Source organism: Passer domesticus, chromosome 2 (assembly GCF_036417665.1).
Source record: "Passer domesticus isolate bPasDom1 chromosome 2, bPasDom1.hap1, whole genome shotgun sequence".
NCBI classification, from domain to species: domain Eukaryota; kingdom Metazoa; phylum Chordata; class Aves; order Passeriformes; family Passeridae; genus Passer; species Passer domesticus.
In genome coordinates, this window is record NC_087475.1 from 61,655,670 (window position 1) to 61,679,890 (window position 24,221).

Sequence of the window (24,221 nt, forward strand, 5' to 3'; positions counted from 1 at the left end):
TTCATTTTTTCAGTGTAAATCCTAAATGGAAATTTCCATAATTTTGCTTTGAAAGTTAAGTAACTGCTTTATTCCCTAAGAGAAGAGAATACCATAAATGTCACAGTAACTTCAGTTACTTACAAAAACATTTGTAGAGATTTTAGTATCATCTCCTACATGTGAGCAGTATTGCCCTAAGTAAGTGAATCCATAAAGAACAGGTTTTACTGTAAGGTAATATTAACCTTGGTGAAATAATCAGTACTCTTGAAATCTCTGGTTTGGTTCCAGGTTCTAATGTTCCAGATAAACCTAAGATAAAAAGATGATGTGCAGCATTGAAAAAAACTTGTGAATTTAGGATAGCTAGTGAATTTTGGATCCACTGAAAACATTACAATGAAATGAAACATAATACTTCCTTATGTGCCAAATATTCTGTCTGGTTTTGTTTGGTTCACATAACAACCCAAAATTCAGGTATACATTCTTTTCAAAGCAGCAACTCACAATTTCAGATAGCAAGCACAAATAACTGATTTTATGCTTATATGTACATACATAGACATGCCAGCCTTTGGACTGTGCTGTGCCACAAGTTATCACAGCTGTAGAACAGGCTGGATAAACTTGAAAAGAAAATATGGACAGAAATCCCTTGCTGAACAGCATGCCCAGTAATGATCTCAGCTGTTAACAGGATGACAAAATTCCCAGGAACTGCAAAATCTCCACCCCGCTGTATCAAAGTAGGTTTCCTCTTTCCTCTTAGAATTTTTTAGACTTGGGTCAATCAATGGGTTTGAGGGCTTGCAGTTCATCATCTTGTTATACAGACAGTCAGGATGGGAGAAAAGCTGGGAGAAAAACTTAGTTAATTTATCCTAGGCTGGCAGCCCTCCTTCTGCAACGCATCCAGTGCCTGCCTTGGCTCACTCTCACAGGTTTCCTAAGCTGTGATAGAATGATATGGACATAATCCCTGGCATTTTGTCACTGCTGTCCAAAATGTTCTCAGCAGCAACACTGAGTATTGTCCAACATAATCAGACATTGAGTAATGTGAAGCTAAAATAAGACAGAGGGACCAAGCAATAATAGCCAAGGCTCCCCTCCACAAATGGATCCAGTCCACGAACCAAACCAGATGTACAAAATGCTCTCACAACCAGCACCATGCATTAAATCCACACCCTCCTACCCAAGGGCTCTGCTGTGTGTTTGGCAGTCTCTCCCCAAATGTTCAGCTCCTTTGTTCATTTTCTTCTTCAAATGACTGGTAATAATGAGAAGCAAATGTACCCACAATTTGGGGGACAGGAGTGGCTTCCAGAAGGAGGAGCATATATTTTTTTTAAATCTATTTGATGCTCTAAAATATGCATTTCTCTGGCTGTCTTGTTCTGATCACACTTTACTGTTGGCCAAGAAGTAAGCCAAGTAACACTCTTCATAGGCTGCAATTAAAAGAACAAACCAGAAAGCATTGCTAGTACTTGGATAAACAGACTTTAATTATTTAGGTGTGCATGTCTGTACCAGGCTATCTGATTCTGAGACAGAGCCTGAGCACATATTCCAGGAATGTTCGAGATGGGAAGCGCTCAGTACTTTTACAGAAGGGTGGTGAGTGCAAGTGCCTTATGTGTCAATATGGAAGGCTACACCAAAGTCTTTGTCAAGCTTTGAACACAGATCAGTTTCATAGCAAGAAAGTTTGATGGAGGTATTTTGAAGGGTAATAGATAAAGGCTGTGCATTACCCCACAAGACACCAACCACTGAAAACCATATCAGAGTTTTATCCAAGATAGTTCTCTTCACTGTAAAGTGAATATGGTGACAAAACCTGCAGTAAAGCCTGAAATACACTTGTTTGCATGTGGAAAATAGGAATAAACTATACACTCAAGCTCACATCTGCCCACCACCAGATGAGCTGCGAGATGAGATGAGCCATGAGACAGGAGATGTTAGCACCACTCAGGCCACTGCTTCATCTTCTCTAGCATCAAGTCCCTGGATTTTTTTTCAGATACCAATCACAGGCATGAAGCTACTGACCTAGTCCCATCAAAGTTGACCACTTTTTACAAAGCAGTATAGAAAAGAAAATAATACAAGAAGTTAACAAGCATCTGCTTTTTAAACCTTTATCACACCTTTAGGGGACTTTCCTCATTACCTGAGCCCACTGCTTTTGTAACAGGGGCTTCTGCATCTACTGAAGTTGTACAGCTGCACTACAAAGGACCACTGGTTTCTGTGAATTCGAGAGCAGCAAGCAAGGAAATAGCTACATGTGGTTACCATTTTGTATCTTTACCCTTTTTTTTTGCCTTTATTATCTGTACAACATCTTTGTTGGAACTTCTTAATATTCATTTTAAGCCTAGCAAGTATGATAAAGTAGCTGAGATAAGTTGCCTCACTCACTTAGACATTACGTCAGCATACCCTCTCTAGCAAAGATAAAATATTTATGATGATTAATACAAAAGACATTACAGACAGAGCATTTCAGGAACATCAGAACAGATTAAAATTTAAAACAATAACATACCTAATAGCTTTCTCTACTTTGGGATCTGAAGGGCTGTACTGAGGGTCTTTTATCACTTCAGAAATAACACTAAAAGACATTCTTGCACAATTTGTATTTAGGTCTGGTGAGAAAGTCAAGTAAAAAGCATACTAAATTCAGATTATAGTATTTTTTAACTCACCATGGGCAGGGAAAGTTGATGCCGTGTTTCATATCAGCAAGCACCACGTGTGTACCCTGAAGCATTGCTTATTTCATTGATGTAATGAGAAGCAATACCCCTTTGGGAATGATCAGCAGGCATTCTAGTCCTGCTTGACCAGTGCCAGCTGAATGTGGTGTAGATCAGCTGCAGTGTGGGATGGAGCTGTGAGATGCCCTCCCTCTTCCCCCACAGCTCAGCAGCTGTTTGTGCTCAGGCCTGTTCCTCTCTCCCTGCCTACACTGGGCTGTAGCTGTGTCCTGTGTCTTCCTCGTCACAGCCCTGGGCAGGAAGGCCGCTGCTCTTGCACTGTCACCCTCATAGCTTCCCTGGCCCTTAAAGCAGCCCTGAGGCTGCTTTAAGGTGCGTGGAGACATCCCATATTTCCCATATTATCCCATAATTTCTTAGAAAGGTGCTCTAATCTTTTTTTAATAGAATCATAGAATCATTTGGGTAGAAAAAGACCTTCAAGACCATTGAGTTCCACCACTAAACTCTAACCCAGCACTGCCACCTTGATAAATGCCAGAGCTTTATCAGCCGGACATTTCCTGGCACTTCTGATAAGTCTAATTGTTCAGCCTGGAGGAGACTGTGGGGAGACTCCATTGTGGTCTTCAGCTTCCTCATGAGGAGAAGAGGGGCAGGCACTGATCTCTTCTCTGTGGTGACCAGTGACAGGACCCGAGGGAATGGCCTGAAGCTGTGTCAGGGGAGGTTTAGGTTCGATATCAGGAAAAGGTTCTTCACCCAGAGGGTGGCTGGGCACGGGAACAACTCCCCAGGGAAGGGGTCACAGCACCAGCCTGACAGAGCTCAAGGAGCATTTGGACAATGCTCTCGGGCACAAGGTGTGACACTCGGGGTGTGCTGCACGGGGCCAGGAGTTGGACTCAATGAACCTTGGGTGTCCCAACTTAAAAGATTCTATGGTTCTATGAAAAACACCAAATCTCTTGAATTAAGTGTTTTCACACACTGACCACAATCCAGTGAAATCTTTCATTTCCCTGGGCTGGCTGAGCAATAAAGACAGGCTGCAGCTGTGACCTTCAGTGGAGAAGTGTTTGCTGGACACAAACAACTGAATGTTCCCACAGCCCATCCTGGTGTGGTGAAGGGAGGCATTCAGAGGCTGAAATGCTTTTGAAAGTAAGGCTGTGCAAGAAAAGCAGGGTGATATCTGCTCCAGACCACAAATACACTGAGGAAAATGTTGATGAGGGATTCCTCAAGCATCTGTTTACACTGTGTGGGAGAGAAATCTGAGTTACCACAGAGGACTTAGTAGCACATGCTGGAGGCTTTGTGCTGCCTTGAAATAAGTAAAAAGATTTTAAAAATTCTACATAAGGATGTTTTCTGAACTCAGCGAGCATTTAGCTTGCAGAAATTTTATATTATACCTAATCCTGAATCATAACATAAAATTTACCACAGAACTAAAAATTAGCAGTTGTTTCCTTATGAATGTCACCTTTTGCTCATTATGTTTCTTAATCACAAACAGGATAACATGAAAACAAATATACCTGATGTGTTAAAAGGATTCATTTTGCAATCCTGAGAACAATTATAGGCAAATTCAGCTGGGAGAAAGAGTTTATTTGGGAGAAAAGATGAAAGCTGGGACCTGTTTAAGAACATTTTATCAGACACTAAAAAAAGTCATTAACAAAGAAAAAAAATGAATACTTGCCTGAATCATCACAATGGCCTAGTGAAGTAAAAATAGATACAAAAAATAATGCACATCCAGGAACATAGGGAAATGGATTGCAATTAATATACATTAGGTAATTAAGAAAAAAATGAAAGAAGGAAAGAAAATCAATATTATGTAGACTAAAGGACATCATCAACTTTTTAAGTGTGACAAACAAAAGAGGAATGTCAGCAATGACATTAGTGCTTTTGTGGACAGAAGTTATAGTTATGCCAATAAAGATGCAAAAAAGTTAAACACGCTCAATAAATAGATCACTTCTGCTTTTGCTGTTGAGAAGAAGCTTCTCTGGAGTTTACTTTTCCACACTAAGTGTGCCACTCTGCCAAATGTAAGTTTTTATTCTGGTTTCATGCTGGTTCATTTGGATTTTCAAACGTTTTGATGGTCAGTGTTTCTTTTTTTATTGTCTTCTACAGGGCTTCTTCAGATTGAGCTTTTCTTCTCTGTGTCACCATTTGGTAAGTGAACCTGAAAAGACTCTACAAAGAAGTAAAGACTGTGCCATTCTCAGGAGATGCCTGCAATCCCTCCATCACTGTCCTCAATCCACCCCTGGCATGATACATAGGTGCAGTTACTTAGCTACTTTGATATTTTAATTCACACTCTGCTATGATAAATACTTTTTTTTGCTTGTAAAGTAGCTTGGAAGCATATTAAACAGCAGCTCTATCAGCACTTTTTATAAAAAAGCTAAATTATGAGGTTTTGAACCACCAGCGTTGATTTTGAATTAATCTTAGACAAATAGAGAAATTCCATTGCATTGGAGGGATGCTAAAACTATGTCAGTTTTGTAAAAGGTAAAGAGGATGACCAAGGTCTAAACAGACCTATAAGCCCTTCATCAATCCCAGACAAAAACCCCAGAGTGCTTGCTATCAGATTTCATGCCATAAAGCTATTGTTAATCTTGTCCAAACAAGCTTCACTGATGACAGGGGTTTCCTGAACAAGACCACAAAAAAACCCTAATGGACTTGGTTGAAGCAAAAAGCATCCTGGAACTTGGACTGATTTGGAAAAAAAAAAAAAGCAGAAAACAGTCATCAAAAATTAAAAAACAAAAAATAATTAAAAACCTAGATAGTATTAATCTTTATCAGTTGTCTTGTATATTCCCCCAACTTTACAGGGCTGTTTTCATTCAGACTTAAGTAGACAAAAACAGTAAAGAAGTTGAGTAAGTACAGAAAGAAAAGTCCCATTTGATGTATTAGGGTATCTTCTAGAACACTATGTTTTTATTTTCAAAATATATCTGACTCCTTTATACATCTTTGTGGTGCTTTTTTTTTTTTTTCCAGATGAACAAGTAAAATTTAAAAACCAATGGAAAAAAGCATGCTCTTTATTCAATGTTAAGTCTTCATGGAGTCCAGAGCCTTAAGCATAGGTGCAGAAAATGACATTGATGTTTCCTTGTGGATTGCTTTTATATATTTTTCAACATAGTTCATATTCATCTAATGAGCTAAAGAAATATCAGTGCAATGAAGGCAAACAGAAAGGGTGACCTTTAAAAAAGTTTTAAGATTTCAAATGTTTTGAGGTCTTTAATGTCATATTTCTTCAGTGATTTTTTTAAGAAAAGGTGAGACAATCACTGTTGCAAGAAAGGAAACTTTGTAAGAACAAATATTTATGGGGTATCACTGACAGTTAAAATAAGCTTTTGCAACATATATATGTAGGTTAAGATAGACCATAACACAATTTGTTAAAGTATGAATCAACTTTTGGCTTCCTATGTTATAGTACCTTGAACAATATTTTCTTTCCCAGAAGAAATAATCTGGCTTCTATATATCAGTCATTTAAAAAGGGGACTCTTGACACGTCCAAAGGCTGTGTTTAGGAAGCATTATTTGCCCACAGGAGTCACAGATCGCTAAGCAGATTTACAGGCTTGTAGAGAAGTTATCCTCGCTAATCTTTGCTTAAGAGTAAGTTGAGTCTGATACGACAGCTAAGCAGCTTTCAGTATTGTATCGAGTTACGCTTCGCTGCTCATAGTGTCTTTTTTTCCTGCTAAATGATCAATCTCAATTTAGGCATTGGGGGAAAGATGAAAGAGGATGGAGAGAAGGCAGTCCTAGTCTTCACTTGGCCCTCTGTAAAGGACAACAATTCCTGACCCACTGATGGTTTCTGTGTTGTACTGGGCCACAGAGAATTCCAAAAGCTTTGCATGAGGAGTGCTTGAACAGGGAGGGATTAACCATGTACACCACAGACACTTGCAAGTAATAATGCAACACATCTACAATTAATACATTCAAAGCATCTAAGAGACTGTCTCGTGACTGTGAAAGTCACTAAAAATTTAGATTATTTATAACCAAATATTTTACCTTCTTTCTTTAATTATTCTTCAGAACTTTTCTCTTACAGATAGGGAATATGAAGCATCATATTCTACTTTCCTCTCCCTAAGTATGTCTAATTTGTAGAAAAAGAAAAAATGTTTCAGCACTCACTGATCTACAAATTGAATTACTGTGATCCTTTTTGTCAGGTGAAGAAGCTCAGTCTGCTACTCTCAGTAAGAAATTTTAAAAAAGGAAAAAGTTGATCATCTGTAATTTTTAAAAGAATTCTGCTCCTTGTAAAAGAAAAATTAGTAAAGTAAATAATCTCTCTACCCATAGCTGCCCAGGAGAGAAGTAGAGAATACAGAAGAAGCCTTCATATATGGGGCAAACCTGAGTGCTCTCAGGACAGTGACAGTCCTCCCCAATAACGCCTTGTCTCCAGGCCTGAGAACTAGGATCAGTAAGATTGCAACTGGCACTTTTGCAGTCTGTGCTAGCATGCAGAGCTAGCTCTAAATTGCATACAGCACCACACTTTCTGGGTATCACACTCAGCCCTGGACTACACCTGGAAGAATATACAAAGCATGGGCAGCCAGTGTAGCACATACCCTCCACATGAAACTGTGTAAAGATTTGACCTTGCCAGCAGTCTCTAACAGTATCAGTCCTGTCTCTGATGCTAAAACAGACATGTCCGTCCCTCCAACACTCACCAATCTACTACTCTGAGCAAGCAAGAGGAAGAGCCTTGGCAATGCAAGGCTCTTGCAAACCTTGAAACCACCACATCAGAATTTTTTTGTAGAAATACCATCCCTTTTGGGATTATATAACACTGGAAATTTACTCTGCACATTACAGCCATCAAACATTCTAGCTGCACATGTTCCTGCATCCCTACTGTTGCAGTGGGCCTGCCAAAGTCCTGTACTGCCAGCTAGGATTTGACATGCTGTGAAAAGAGATCTTGAAATCAGAGCTGCTGTGCAGCTTGACTTGCTGATAACTGATCTATATGAGATAGCATGACAAAATGTGAAAAACAATGCTTGACATCCCACATGCTATAACATGGCAGAAATATTTGGAGGGTGGAACAGAACGACATAAAAAGAAATTATGTGCAGCATACTTTTCTTCCATGCTAGTTAAGTGACATTGTTTTGGCAGTTCAGTCTGATGCTGTAAGTACAGTATCCTATATTTTTTCTATTTAGAAGAGATACACTAATCCGACAGAGGAAAGATTTGACTTCTTTTTATTCCAATTGAAGTTTCATATATTTAAATGCAAAGTACACATAATTTAGGCAACTGCTTGTAAATAATCTCATAGACTAGACCCCAGGCCATCACACTTGTTTCTCTAAACAAGGTAGAAGACTTCATTCTCTCCACCTGAATTTTCTCAGCTGATTGAAATAAACATATATTAAAGCAAGACTATATAAAATTATGTTTTTTCATAAAAGCAACAACTGACGAACACAGAGATTTTTCCAAATCAGAAGTTGAGAGCATTTTGTAGTCTCTCAGAGAAACAAGTGGCTAAAGCACAGGTATTACAAAGTTTCATCTACCAGGGATCAATTGCTCTGGGATATAGCTTGTGCACAGAAAAGCTTTACTTCCCTCTTTATTAGAGGTCTGTCTACTCTAAAAATTAGACCACAGAAAAGAGTAGAGGAGAAACAAGAAACAGTCTGCCTTGTCCCTAGAGAAAAAATATTTAGCTTTCCTTGGCAGAACTTTTTCCCCTTTACATTTCCCAGGTTTTAATTGTTTGGGGTTTGTTTTCATTGTTTCTTTTTTTTTCCCCCAATTCTTTTCCAGCTCTACCCTCAGTCTGAGAAAAATCTAAAATTCCACCCAAATGGCTACTTTCCTATTTAAACATACTAATGGCTTACTAGTGCCTTTCTCACCAGCTTTTGTTTAACGGATTCCTCTCTCTGTTCTCCTGAGGAGTCCCTGTTCCTCTTTGCACCTGGTAGGAAACAAATGCTTCAAGATGCAGAACATCCTGAGAGCTCCTTCTCAGCTGATGGTGTCATCATACGGATGGTGTGCTATCCCTGGCTGGGCTGTGGTTTTATTTATTTTGCTTCTTCTCAGCAGAAACAACAGCCATTGATCCCCTTGCCATGCACCTGCCTTTTTACCTGTCCAATCTTACATCCAAACACGCCACTAATGACACTGCAATGGATGAGCTGTGTACACTCTAACTCAGGAAGTGATTTGGTAAAATTAACATTTAGAAGCAGGCACCAGTAGTTATTTCACACATTATTAACTTATATTACAATTCAAATAAGCTTACAGCTGGCAAAAAAAGTCTCTTCTGTAAAGTGATCTCAAACATAATAGGCTTAATCAGAGATAAATTAAATTAGTCAGTCATGCATACTACAGCATATTAGCACTGAGTAGTTATTAAATACATTTTCTGTTATCAGTTGTGCAGGCAGTATTGTAGCAAACAAAGTGCATGGGAAAACAGTAAATAAACTTTATGTTTGGGAGGCTACATGTTTGACATTTCCTAGGTTTTATCAAATGTTACATGATCTTTACCACTATAACTGCCACCAGGTTAAGTCCCCATAAATGATTCAACTTCACTCCCAGGCAATTAGCCAAAAGCAGAGCAGACAGAACTAATGAATACCTAGATGGCAGATGTTCAGCGTAGTTTTGTGTTTTGGAGGGGATTTCTTCCACGTCAGTTTTTGGAAAGAAAAAGGCGTGGATGGATGAGTCATGGCTGGTACACAATTGATAAAGAGGAGACAGGCAACATTTCTATTTGTTATAAAATTAATCTTTGTGTTTAGGGCTTTTCAAAATTTATTTTCTCCTTTGGTTTCACAACTACAGTTTGAAAAGGTCTTGTAATTGTGTGCAAATATTGAAAGGCACTGCTGCTGCCTAGCTGCTATTGTAACTTCCTTCTCTACTGCTGTTACAGCAGCCAGAAGCATCAACTTCATCTCCAGCTGAAAGTTTGTGTGAAAAAGAATACAACACAAAATCACTCACATGCGCTTTACACGAAGAATCATTACTTTTGTGATAGGATCCTAAACCCATATTTTTGTTCTCTCATCCAATTTTCAGAAAGTCATCAATACAGTACTTGGAAATATCATAACTTGCTGAGCCTGACCGGAAGACTTGGGAGCACATCTGACATTCTCTTACACTCTGTGCATTTAAAACTGAATGTAAGGTGACAAGAACATTAAGCTGCCCACAGACCAAAATGTGAAACTAATCAGTATCTGTTCTGAGCCACAGGTACAATAATTGGAAAATTAAAGTGCCTGTGAACTGCTAGGGCTGGCTGCATCAAAAAGCAACACCTTGAAATGATTAATGAAGACAAATGCATGCAACTATTTCTATTGACAACAACTTCAGACAGTTGCAGACTAAAAAAATAACACTGTAGTTCTCATTTGTTTTCTCTAAAGCTTGCCGCTTCCAAGAATCACTTACTAGGAAATATGTAGGCACTCACTGGTTAAGAAGTGTTTTAAGTGGAAACTCCTTAACTCAGATGTGGAAAACATAGCTTCTTTGCTATGCTTCCTGTAACTATTGTCTGTGACAACTCTGTTACAGAAGACATCAGTCACGACACAGGCATTCAACAACACACCCTTCACCTGAAAATGTTAATATGACCTGTAAAAGTAAAGTGCCTCAACTAATATGTGATGGCAGTGCTCAACAGACGTCTTAAGAAAGTCATTCACAGCAGTGCTGTTTCAAAATATCCCTTTCTGTCTTACTGTTCCCATCACATCCATCAGTGGCATGGCCAGTCCACTGTATGAACAGGATGTCCTAAAGTGCACCATCGTGGATGGGGCTACTGCCATGGCTCGGAACTGCACGAAGCAGGGGCTCCTTTTCTTAGGTGTGAAAGGAGGAGTGAGGCTAAAAAAAACTTTTCTTGAAAAGTAAGTGGTGTATACATACACACACATGTATACACACATATCTATATAAAAATTAGTGCGATTTTTTCAGTTTCCTCCTCCCCTTTAAAGTCCTGATAGTAAAAAAAAAAACCATTCCTTCTGTTCTCTGAGACACTGGAGTTGAGTTCCAAGCAGAAAAAATGAAACAGTGTCTATTTTTAAATAGAACTTACTGAATCTCATAAAGAGAATCCTGACTCCCAGGATTTTGATAGAATTCCCAAAGTCAAAGCATGTTTCATGATTGAAGTCACACTGGAACGAAAAGTTAGCACTACAGGCAACGAGTGTCAATTAAGTTTTGAAGAAGAAAGGCTTCACCACTTTGAAAGCAATCTAAAATACAAATGACCAGCCCTGCATTCAGAATGGTGATAATGTTATGACTATTCAATTATACATATATTCACAAGCTTGGAAATGCAACCAACTGTTGTGCCTTTATCGGGTGTGAACATGTGTAGTTATGCTGCCCATGGAGCTATATGCATTTCTGCTTTCTTCCCCCATACACTTTCCCCCACCGTTTCTGAGCAAGACAGTGCTCAATCTGTTTCAAACAAGTCTTCTTCAGGCCAGGCTTTTGAGAAAAGCCGTAAGAATGGTCTGCAGCAAACGAGCAGAACTTCCGCATGTCTGTTTATTTCCATTAGAATAGTGTTTTGGATGAAAACACACTTGTGATGATGCAGCTGTCCAAAGGCAGGCTATTCTCACACATCTCATTTTCTGTCCTTTTCAGTTACCCATCATGAAAAAATAGAAAGTATTATTAAATATTTATAGATATATTTAAAGTACAATTGGGAAAAAGAGTGTGACAAAGAAAAGTCTCTGTGCAGATACAGGTCTATATTCTAAATCTAGTCAGCAAAGGCAGCAGAGACAGGAGGTTTTTAACAGCTAAAATATAGGAAATCTGGTTTGATTCTGTAGCTCTTTCCAAGAATTTACTGCATGACCTTGGACAATCTCTGACATAAAACAGACAAAGCTCTTTGTGATTTTAGATACCGTTAGATATGAGGAGAAACTTTGAGCCTCTGTGAGAAACTTTGCACAGGATTTCCAAGGATGCTGAGAACAGAATTTACCAGTGTGTGGTGGGCTGATGGTTGGCCAGATGGCTGGACCTAGAGGGCTGTGATCAGTGGCACAAAGTCCATCTGGGACTGCTCCCTTGTGATGATTGATACTAGGGTGAGTACTGCTCAGAATCTTCACTAATGACCTGGATGGTGGGCAGGGTGCATCCTCAGCACATCTGCAGAAGATACAAAAGTGAGAGGAGTGACTGATGCACCAAAAGGTTGGTCTGCCATGCAGGGGGCCTTGGACAGGCTGGAGAAATGGGCTGACAGGAACCTTATGCAGTTCAATTAAGGAAGATGCCAAGTCCTGCCCCTGGGGAGGAATAACCCCAAGTACCAGTGCATGCTGAGCCATAATATCTGGAAAGCAGCTTTGCAGAAAATGACATTGGGAACCTGTAGGACAGGTAATGTCCCCTTGCAACAAAGGCCAACAACCCCCTGGACTACATGAGGCAGAGGGTCATCAAGAGGTCAAAGGAGGTCATTCTTTCCCTCTGTTAGCATTGGTGAGGCAAAAATGAAGATCTGGGCCTGGTGTTGGGATCTCCAGGACAACACGAGACATGGACACAATGGAATGGGTCCAGCAAAAGGCCATAAAGGTGCTGAAGGATCTGGATTATCTTTGAAATAAGAAGGGGTTGAGGGAGTTGGGACTATTCAGCCTGGAGGAAAGGAGGCCTAGGGAATCTTACCCATACGTATAAATATCTGATGGGATGGGAAAGAAGGAAAATTGAACCAGATTCTTCCCAGTGGCACCCAGTGTGAGGACAAGATAAAAAAGACAAATTGAAACACAAAAAACCCCATGTAAGCATAAGAATTTTTTTATTTTTTTTTTTTACTTTAAGCATAGTCAAGTACTGAGGCAGGCCCACAGAGGCTGTGGTATTTCCAGCCTTGCATAACTTTGACATTCAAGAGACCATGGTCCTGCACAATGTACTGTAGCTGACCTTATTCTGATCAAAGGGTTGGACTAGATGACTTCTAGAGATGCCTGCCAGCCTTACCCTTTCTGTGATTCTGTAAGGATCTGCAGACAGAAACCATTTATTGAAATGAGGTCAAGTATTGAAAGTAGAAGTACTAGACCTTTGAGATCATGGAGTCCAACTGTTAACCCAGCACTAAGACCACAACTAACCCATGTCACTAAGCACTACATCTACGTGTCTTTTAAATGCCTCCAGGGCAAGGGACCCAAACACCTCCCTGAGCAGCCTGTTCCAATACTTGACAACCCCTTCTCTGAAGAAATTTTCCTAATACCCAATCTAAAACCCCACTACTGCTTGTTACTTGGGAGAACAGACTGACTCCCACCTAGTTACCTCCTTTAAGGCAGTTGTGGAGAGCCATAAGTTCCCTCTGAGCTTCCTCTTCTCAAGGCTGAACAACCCAACTCCCTCAGCCATTCCTCATTACATCTGTGCTGCCAATCCTTCATCAGCAACACTCCCTCATCCAGCTAAGTGGGTCTTTTTGTCACAGAAGGAGATCAAGTTGGTCAAGCAGGACCTGCCTTTCTTAAAACCATGCTGGCTGGGCCTGATTCCTAAGTTATCTTGTACTTGCTGGTTGATGGCATTCAAGGTGATCTGCTCCATGACCTTTCCCAGCAACAAGGTCAGGTTGACAGGCCTGTAGTTCCTTGGATTCTCCTTCCTGCCCTCTTGTAGTTGAGCACCACATTTGCCAACCTCCAGTCAACAGGGACCTCCAACACGTAGCCAGGACTGCTGGTAAATGGTGGGGATTGCCTTGGTGAGCACTTCCACCAGCTCCCTCAGTACCCCTGGGTGTAGCCCAACAGCCTCATGCACTGTGTGTGTCTGGGTGATGAGGCAGGTCACTGACCACCCACCCTTGGATAATGGGGCTTCATTCTGCTCCCTGCTCCTGTTCCACCTCAGAGGGCTGGGTACCCTGAGAACAGCTGGTCCTATTGCTAAAGCCTGAGGCAAAGAAGGGATTAAGTACCTGAAGTCTTTCTTCATCCTTTGTCACTGTTTCCCACTGCATCCAATAAAGGATGGTGATCCTCCTTAGCCTTCCTTTAGTTGCTGACGTATTTACAGAACCATCACCAAGAGGCTACAAGAGATGAGTGTACATATTGATGTACTCTCCTGCACCTTTGGTTGCTGTCTATACCTTGACCTACACCATTTCTCTGCAGAAAACTTAACATAGCAGAAGAGTCTAATCTTTTTTGTACTGATCCTCTAGCCCAGAAGAGATGTGAAAAGCCCCATCCCCTCTTGTTTTCCCTGAAGTCTTGGGATAGTTGAAGAGGGACCATAGCACTTCTTTTACTTTACATGACAGTAAAACCATCTAGATTCTTCTTTTGCCCTGATGGCATGGGAGTAGGGAAACTCATGGTTTTTCCTGTTTAACTGCTTTATGTCCTGAATCTCTTTGGACTGGGACTATGAAAGAGAAGCCACAAGCTTCTCTGCCCAGTACAGAGGAAGAACACTTAGCAGGCATCTCCCTTGCACATTTTGTGCAGATATTTACACAACATTATATATATATATATATATATATATGTATATATATAAGCAGAAAAAGATTGAGTCATTTAGAGAAAGAAGGAGAAAACTATGTGATGGAAGAAGGGTAAAACACAAAAATGTAGTGAAGGTAGGTGTGAAGGGACCAACATGAAAAGAGTATATTCAAAAGTAAATCGTGCGACCTGAGAGCTCTTTCACTTAAAGAAAAACATAAAATAAGGAAAGAATGGACAGCTTTTATCACACTCTTTTCTGGAGCATTCACTTACCAGAGTTAGCTATTCTGAGGTGCAGTTTCATAAGGTCTACCAAATGCACCAGATTCCCAAAATTATAATGTACAAAGTTTAAACTACAAGTTGATCCTTTTCAAAGCTCTGTAAAAAAAGGACATTTTCACAAGTACACAGTCACAACCTCCTAGCCATCAATGTCGTGATTTCCATTAAGTAAAATATGAATAAAAATCTAATGACAGAAAAGGAAAATTTTGTTTCTCAAAATGCATTCTGAAGCTCACATCCTATCATCACTACAGCTCTAGTGCCCCAGTCAGAGCTGAATAACGAGTAATAGATTAAAAAGCTCTGAATATGCACTTGATAGTTTCCTCTTCCATTACTCTGCTGCACTCTCTGCTCTTTCCCATCGTTAGTATTGGATAAGACTCACAGGAAGAGATTCTTCTCTGACACAGCTATTGAAAACCCGATAGTCTGATTTCCATTATTCAGTTTGATTTCTGTCACTTCTCTGAATCCATTCTCACAGAAACATAGATTTCTTAACATCCATTACACAAATGTAACTTCATCATTATTCACAAGCATAATACCAGCTTCATTTTGCACCTCTTTCTTGTCTCCTAGCTAAAACCTCCTTTAAAGAATATCTTCACTCCTCACTCCTGAAATTTTTTCTTTACCCTAGAGTGGCATTTCTTCTTATTAGCTATGATATACTTTTCAAAATCACCTGAATACTCCTCAAAACCTCCAAATTTCCTGGTTTATGTCTGACATGCCTCTACTTTCAGATTTGAGAATTATAGACAACCCCAGGTTTTAGATCAGAAGCATTCAGTGAAGTACTGCAGAAATAAAAAATCAACTTTATAAACAGAGCCTGGACAGTTCACCAAAAGTATTATAAACATACGTTCTCTTGCATAAGCAGTAAGTAAGCTCCCTTATGCATACAGGTTTTATTGTCTGCTTCCAATGAATTTATCTCATTTTCACTATCAATAAAAAATATGGATTTAGGGAAGCATAAAATGAGTTTAAGGATGAATTTTTAAAACTCTCATAAAATGATGGATCTACTAAGTAAATACATTGATTTTGAGTGCAATGAAATAGTGAACATTATTTGTTGTCTGTGAACATGGAGATGGGCAGAGGCAAAGTCAGGATTCCCCCTAAAAGCTGTTTTTCAGCAGTTTCACAATTTGGCCTGCAGACTCTCACTGCAGACTAGATTTGGCAAAGAACACTTCAGCCTGGGAGTATTTTCTTGCCACAAATAATTTTCAAAACAAATTAAATCTGGGTCATTTTTATGTAGTTAGCAGTGCAAAGGACATTTTCTGTGCTTGTTAGTGGTCTTCAAGAAAAAGGGCTTTGATTTTTAAAAATTTGAAACTTGGCAAGTGATAAATCCATATAACTGCACAGTCAAATCACTTGGGGTATTCTGAAGGCAAACTGAGTTAAAAAATAAACAAAGGGTTTGACTAATTAAATAAAATTAAATAAATAATCATAAATAAACCTAAGGGTTTGACTTGTTATTTTTGAACAGAATATTTACAGTTCTTTTTATATGTGAGGCTTTCTGAAGCTATTCCTGTTCTCCGAAAGAGATGTAAAGAATGTTTCAGCACACTCTTTAGCATACAATTCTTTAGCAATGCATAGGTTATAAAGGTGTATTGGAGAGATGACACCAGAGAAAAATAGTCCTCATCATCTCAGCCCAGTGCTTTGCTAATCTGCATTGACAAACCAGTTTCAACATATTTTTGATCCTAAGAAAGGCACACTTTAATGTCTGTGTTGAGCTCACCCCTGCTGTCCACTAGGGATGTCATGTGAATTGTCTTATGTTAAACGCAGAAAAAAATGGTGACAGAATTAATTCCCAGCTCTGACTAATGAGACTGGGATCTCAAAAGGAGATGTACATTCCTCAGCCTACATTTTACTAGTATCAAAAGATGGGCAAACAATGTTAGACTGCTGTTTACAGTTCTGTTACCTTGCTGATTTCAAAACCTGTAGTCTCTTCCACAGGTGCACAGACTTTAAGTCTTCAGCACATTTGCATAGGTGACAATCACTTACATGTAAAGAATGACTTTGCTGCTATGGCAGTAAAAAGGAAAGAAAACCCAGTTCCCTCTCCTGTTGCACTCTCCTCTACACACAGTAAGAACAAAAAGCCTCGATTTACTGTAGACACTGAAGAGGAGTGGCTGTAACTCTACAGAAACAGGGAAAGGACCTCTCGAAAGAAATGCCATTTCACTGTCTGGCATGTGAAAATAAATAGATATCCATACCTCCAGCTCTTGCATACAAAAGGTTGGCCAATTCCACATATATTTGTGCTGTTAACTGTCCCTTCCTCCTCCCTGCCTCTGTGGCAGAGGCAGCAGAAGAGGACATGCCTATATTCCATCTACTCAATACCCATCCTACCCATCGTATCACATAACGAGTTTCGTTCAAGCTAAAATGCCAACCTCTGTGCTGGGGCTTGGCAGGTGTAAGCAGATGATCCCTCTTCTGCTGCTCCTCACTTCTCAGGCAGTGACCTCAGAGAATTACTCTTGAATTACCAAGTAATAATTCAATTTTTGCAAATACCATAGCACAGCCTGTCTGTAAGGCTGGAACTCTGGACTCTTTTGTAAGGATGACTTTTTAACAAAGTGTAAAAATTCTGCTGTGACACAGAGAGCCTGCAGCTATGGAAAGAGTATCCATGTACACCCGTGTTTGCATTTAGGTAGATGGATGGGCATCGATGACAACCAGCAACAAGGAAAATATGACACCAGATGGGGCTCTAGCAGCTTGGAGAACCCACAACCACCACCAGATACCTGCAGTCCTTTAGATAAACCTGACTCTACAGTGCAAGTGTTGGAAAGGTGGATGGATGGATGGGTGGATGGATGGATGGGTGGATGGGTGGATGGATGGATGGATGGATGGATGGATGGATGGATGGATGGATGGATGGATGGATGGATGGGTGGATGGATGGATGGATGGATGGATGGATGGATGGATGGATGGATGGATGGATGGATGGATGGATGGATGGATGAGAGTTTTCTGAGTTTCTGGAACAGCTCTTGGGTTATGGGACAGTCTGGCTAGAAGGACAGATGCACATGGTTAAAAGTAAGCACCTTGCACAGAAGGTGTTTCTGTGCCCTAGTGAATTCTCTGGCTGGTAGTTGAATACCTAGTTGGTGCTTTTAAGAACTGTCTCTCAGTACAGAAGCAGGATGCCTGAGGAGTATTTGGGAAGAGCTGGCAGTCATGCACTTTGAAAGAGTCAAGCTTCTAAAAGGACGTCTGTGACTTTTCAGTGCTTTTCAGTGCTTTGCAGTGTCACATGAAGGATTAATCTCTCTGGGGAGGCTGGACTGGATTAGGTTGTTTTTTCAGGGTTGGCAAGAGTGTTTTTGAAAACAGTGCCAAGGCTGGAATAAACTGGAGCACAGCTATACTGAAATGAATTAAAATGCCCAGATATTCAGGAACTCCAACAGCATTCTGAGGTTTGTTACTTCAGTAACAATTTTTCCAAGCTTTAGGAGAAACAGCTTTAAGAACAGATCTTTCTTAATATTCTATATAAAATAACAGCATTTAAATGTTACATTTTATAGCTAGGCTGTATTAAGTTTTATTTAATAGTTGTAACAGAAGGGGCTCATCTGGGAATGTGTTCTTTTGTTATGAAAAATAGTACAAACACAGGAGAAATCACATGCAATCCATAGAATTACAGAGGTCTACGTCTGAACAGTCAAACAAGGGCTCTTCACAGCCTTCAGAAACAATAATTTTTTATATAGTTACTCTGTTTCTTTAAAAAATAATTCACACTAACATAGTGCTTTATCATTAATGTGTGACTTGGTGCAGGATATTTACAGATGCATTAATTAATGGGAATAATTGATCTAAGTTTGTAGAATAATAAGTTAGTAGCACAATCTTCGAAGAGGTGCCCATAACCTGCAAATCTCATAAACTTCAGTGCTGATATGTGGAAGTTAAACACCTGCAGAAGGCAGGAAATAGTGCTTTGGGCAGTTAGTTTTGGTGTTCATATATTCACATGAACTGTAAAATGAGAACAGACAACTAAAAATATCTTAATAAGGCACAGTGCCAAAAACAATGGACAGAAACATTTTTCTGTTGAGATTATTCTGCAGTAATTTAAAAGGAATAGCTTAAAAAGTAGAAAGAAGCTAATGACTGCAGGCAAGTTACGTTGCAAATGTGCTTTTCCTTAGCAAGCTGTCACTGTGTACAGAGGTGAAATATAAACCTGTGAGTAAAGAAAATACATGCCTATATTTTAAAATATTATGTTTATATTTTATTATGTCCTATTTTTCAAATGCTGTTAAAATTATCAAGCATAAAACTAATATTTATTTCTCTATTATAAGCACCAAGCTACACTGCAAACTCAGGACTTACAGCTATACAAACACATCTTATTTATGTACACAAGGAGAAATATGTCTTGTTGGAAATTCAGTCCAAGTGTGTGGTCATCAAGCTTTAAATCAGAGACTAACACGAAAATGCAAGTAAAACATTTACTCTTCTATTATTACTATTATTATTTCTTAAATTGTTTTTCAGTAGCATTTTTTTTTCACTTTCAACATTCTGCCTCTTGTAGAGGTGCACTAGTTTGTGCTCAATTATTTTTAAAGTAAATAAATAAGTAAATAAATAAAAAGAAAACTCACTCTTGAAGTGGTGATTTGTTAGGGAAAGACAGAATATACCCAAGAGAACCAGACTGCAGAATATTTACCTTCTTTATAATGAAGCTCCAGATCCTAGGCATTTGCAATTACAGTCCCTTCCACAGCAGGAACTGCTGTTGTTATTGATACCTTTTATAGTCCATGTCATGTAGAGAGGCTCCCAGAAGGTTTGGTATTTTAAGAGCAAAGCAGGCTGGATTGAAAATGGAAGCAGGTTGAAAAGCCTGACATTTCTGCTAGTCTCCCCTTAGAAACAGCTTCCAGTACATCGAGATACGAAGAATACAGGAAAAGTAAGTTATGACACTGGCCCAGTTTAAACTGATAAAAACAATCCCAACTGAAAATATGGATTGTATTCTTTCCCCTTGAATGGCAATGAAAGAAAACTATACATTAAATATTCACCTTAAACAACTTGAACAACATGCATATTTTTGATTGAATACTCCTATAGATCTGTAGTTGTAGTTTGAAGGCTAAAGGTTTCTATTTGAGATGTCTGCCTCAGGCTCTATCCTCTCCAATCACCCTGCTCCCAGAAGATCAAAAATTAAAATCAGCTTGTGCTAGTTCATCTAAACAACTGGGTTGTTTCTAAGAACATGGTTGACACAGATATTCTTTCTGTGTATCTAATTTTTTTTAAATATTCTACTCTCCCCAGGAAAACACACATATTGAGCGGGGTCAAGCAAGGCTGAATTTGTGAGTGCTGATTCAACCACCTCTGCATAGACCTGTGGTCTGCGAAATGGTTATTGCCTGTCCTCAGCAAAGAATTCACACATGCTCACACATCCGACTTCTGCTAGCACCAAATTCTCCATAGATGATGGCTGCACTTGAGGGTAGCCCAGCCCATGAAGCTCCAGTCCCCCAGCTGTACCTCCACACATTAAACTGACATTATTCCAGGACCACTCCTGTTGACCCTGGGTGCTGTCTCTAAGGCTACAAAGTATCTTTTTCTTTGTGCACACTCTTTCCCCTGAAATGATGTCTTATAGGAGAAGAGAAAGCTCCAGAGAGGATTCATGTGCCCTACCTTTTGCCTCCTAGAAAGGAAGACATTAGGATCTGGAATAGACTGTTCAGAGTCAATGGAAAAAAAAGGTTTTTCATGAGGGGTAACTGATCTTAGACACTATATTTTAGCTATATCTGATGTTACCTGTGTATTTGATGATGGTATGAGCTGTCCCTGGAAAGGTTTATTTCTCTGCAGAGGATACAGAGGAATCTCTGAGAGGCTGGTTCAAATGTCAATGTCTATGTTTTAGTTGACTCAAAAAGGATAAACTAAACTTACTCATTCTGATTTTGTGTGAAGAAGTAAATAGTGGACAGAAAAGATACCAAGGTGAATAAAAGATGTAGGAAGAGACAGAAAGAAAAAAGAGCAAAAAAACCCAGGGACAGAGTGTGGGGAGAAAATATATGAGTGGCAGAATAACCATCAGCTTGGAAGGTATAAAAGTCAAACTAGTCTGTAAGTAATGCTTACATGTCTCTCTTCAGCTGGTGGAATCGATCCTAGAGAGCTTCATTTCTCACATTCCTTGGTTTTAACAAAATACCTCTGAAATTCACAAGGAAAATTACTGCCTTAGTCCGCCTTTAATTTCTGGTGTCCACAGAGGGCAGACAGCTTATTATTATCGTCAGGTGTTCAACTAACTCAAATGGGAGAAGTATGAATTATGAATCCAGATATCTTAACCTGCAGTTAGCCTGTGAGTGGTAGCATGACAGATGCCTTTTCTAGTTTCTTAGTTTTAAAAAAAGAGACACTCTTGGACTCTAAAGTCAAACTCTCTGGAGGCAAGCAATATCCCAATCTAGGCATTTTTATTACATTCCCTTTAAATAAGACACACATTAGGCACGGGACTCTACATTAATGTTTGCTTCATTCAGCAGTTCAGTATTGGTTATTTTTATTGACTAGGTTTAAGGTGAAAAGTGAAGATGACTTTATTTCCTTCAAGGACTCACAGCTACTTAGCTGCAGAAGGCTGAAGATATTTTGGGAGTAGGAGGTGGAAATAGAGAAAAAAGGCCATATGTAGAGGCAGTGGGGTTTTAGTGGTGAGAGCCAGTTTGTTCATTAGCTAGTTATAAATTATTTTAGGGATGCTGGATGAGTTATGCTAATCAGACAACTTCATTTTGGGTTGGAGGTGACATGGCAGCAGCACAGCTATAGATTGAAATCATTATCCATTGTGTCTGGAACATATAAAATGTTATGAAATATCCTAAAAAATCAATATCCCAGCTTGGACACTAAAAAATAGGTCAATGTATTTGAAAAAGCTCAACTGGGACAAGTATCTCCTGGGAAATTCAGCTTTCCCATTAACCTCAGGGATGGTTAATTTCCTGATGATTGAAACTGCTTTAACCTGTTAACCATGCCTCTACTTTGCAAAAAAAAAAATGAAATCTTGTCTTTCTTCCACTTTTTTTCTTCCGTGTCTGATCTCACAATGATTATTTTTAAAGCAGGACCTTTCTATCTCAACAGCTGTTAACACCTCTCCTATTGCTTTATATATTTTGCTAATCAATATCTGTGAGACAGTAAGAGTGTGGTTCATCTTGCTGAACACTGGACATTTGCAAAGCTGTTTTTACAGGCACAAGAGAGAAATGGGTGAGTTTTGGCAGCTGGCTCATCTGACCTATTTTAGACATGCCTATTTCTCTTGTCTAATTATACCACCTTCAGGCAAGTACCACTGCTGTACACATCTGCATTGGAGAGGTTCAAATGTCAGCAAAACAAAATCCACCTGCCACTTAACCTTTCAAACAGAGGCCAAAATAACTAAAATTAAATGGGTTTATGTAAAAGTAATTTTCTCTCAACATTTTAAACATTTTCATATACCTTACAGTTTTCTATTCCTTTTTCCATGTAGTTCTTATCTTGGACAGATTTAGGATATTGAACATGCACAGATAAGACTCCATGACTACCTACTTTGACAGATACACAGATAAGAATGTACTGTTAAAGTGATTTAGCAAGGTTGAGGTATTTAGGAACAGCTTTAAAGGTGCTTCAAAAGTGGTTTAGTACTAAAAAGGCATCATTAAAGCATTTATAGTTTTTTCTGCTTCTTAAGGGGGCATGGGGTGGAAAAGAAAGAAAGGAAACAAGGAAGAAAGAAAGGTGATTCAAGTATAAAACCCTGGCATTAACTCAATGCCAAAAATAACAAAAGAAGCATAGGAGTGTCCCCAGGATGCTGTTTTGATTTGGCAGTACCTCCATTTTTCTAAACTTCCAAGGACACATAAATGCTGAATGTTCTCAATCTTTCACTTTACCTTCTGAATGAAGAAAGTCTCTTGGTTTGTTTTTTTTTTTTCAGTTGCTGCTATCTGCTGAGAGAGCTACAGGTGGGACACTTACAGAGACACTTATGAAGGAGCTTTTCACCCAGAACTTACTTTTGCATTTTATTTCTTATTGAGACTTAGCATTTCAAGCAGAGAACCCTGTACAATGCAAAACTGAGAAGAGACATTCCTTTGTTTCTGCTGAACAGCACCCTTGTGGCTTCTCTTGCTGCAAGACCTCTGCAAAGAGCTGCTATAAAGGGATAGCCTGAAAACTGTGTACAGTTTACAAATAATATCAGTATGTTTAAAGAGTGCTGGTCTGTCTGACTGAAATTTTAGTTCATATATTCATTGTATGTTTTTAGCTCTATAGCAGAAGTCTTTGCTCAGCTAGGAAGGGAAAGAACTGTAGCAAACTGGAAATACTTTAAATTTTCTGATATAATATCTTTAATTTTAGTTCACAGCAAATCTTCTGCTTAGCTGAAGATCAATCAGGTACTAAACACTAAATACACAGCTACTGCTTGTGAACACCAAGGGTCTTTATTTTCTAAAGACACTTCCATCAGATTGTAGAAAATGGCTTTTTCCAATTTAATATTACCTTTTTTTAATTCTGATAGAAGTATCCAACATGTATTCACTTAGAAACTGCTCTTCCATTTATGACAATTGAAGCAGTAACTGCAGGTGTCTGATACTCTGTTACATGTTTATAAATTATTGTTACAAATTTGCAGAAGTCAAATTCTAATCTAACCATTGTCAAATTCTTAACCACAAAAGGTTCAGTAAGATTATGCAAAATCTTTTGGGTTAAAGCTGAAATACATTCAAAACTTTAAAAAATGCTAGTCTCTGCAGTGAAAAATAAATTTTAGTACCATAAGGCTTTATTGTGCTAATTTATGGCTATGCAAACATGATGCACCTACGTAAAATGTACTACAGGAAAAAAGGATCTTGTGTGTCACTGAACCATAGTCACTGTGTGTGTGATGTATGGTCAAGATTTTTGTATTTTCTCTGACACTAGTCTAACTAATCTCATGGTGATGAAAGAGTCAACATTTATTTTTATAGGCTACCAGGAGTAGTATAGTGATGCATGTACAGAAATACACTTAGAATTTTTTTCACCATGAAAGTAGGGCAAATTTCTATATTTTCTTTGATGATAGAAGGGAGTAATTAATTTTTTTTCTATAACGTTGCAGAAAAAAGGTGCAGATACAGTCCATAAAAGTTTTATGAGTACTCTTATTTACACTGTGCTTAAAAAGAAACATCTGTGACTGCTTTATAGTTTCTTTGTTTGCAGACAAAATTTATCTGGTTTACAAGTTCCTTCTGAAAAGCAGCTGAAACATAAAATTCATCACAGCATTGTGTTCCAGATTTGCCCTTTTGCTAATACACACCTTGTCAGGCTACAACAACTG

General features: G+C 38.9%; 1 protein-coding gene and 1 long non-coding RNA gene across 10 annotated transcripts in view; one reads left to right on the plus strand and one right to left on the minus strand.

Annotated features, from left to right (window-relative positions):
• ENOX1 (ecto-NOX disulfide-thiol exchanger 1) overlaps positions 1-24,221 on the minus strand; it is a 356,911-nt gene that overhangs the window by 166,305 nt on the left and 166,385 nt on the right. Inside the window, exon 1 of one of the 9 annotated variants that reach the window (XM_064408717.1) lies at positions 2,709-2,848. The exons of the other annotated variants lie outside the window; for them this stretch is intronic. The gene's annotated coding sequence lies outside the window, so the exon portion shown is untranslated. Of the gene's footprint in view, positions 1-2,708; positions 2,849-24,221 lie in introns of those variants that run through there. 9 annotated transcript variants of the gene reach the window in all.
• LOC135295473 (uncharacterized) lies at positions 4,723-23,684 on the plus strand. The gene is made up of 3 exons (XR_010357584.1): positions 4,723-4,789; positions 4,878-4,919; positions 22,806-23,684. It is a non-coding gene; the product is annotated as an uncharacterized LOC135295473 (long non-coding RNA).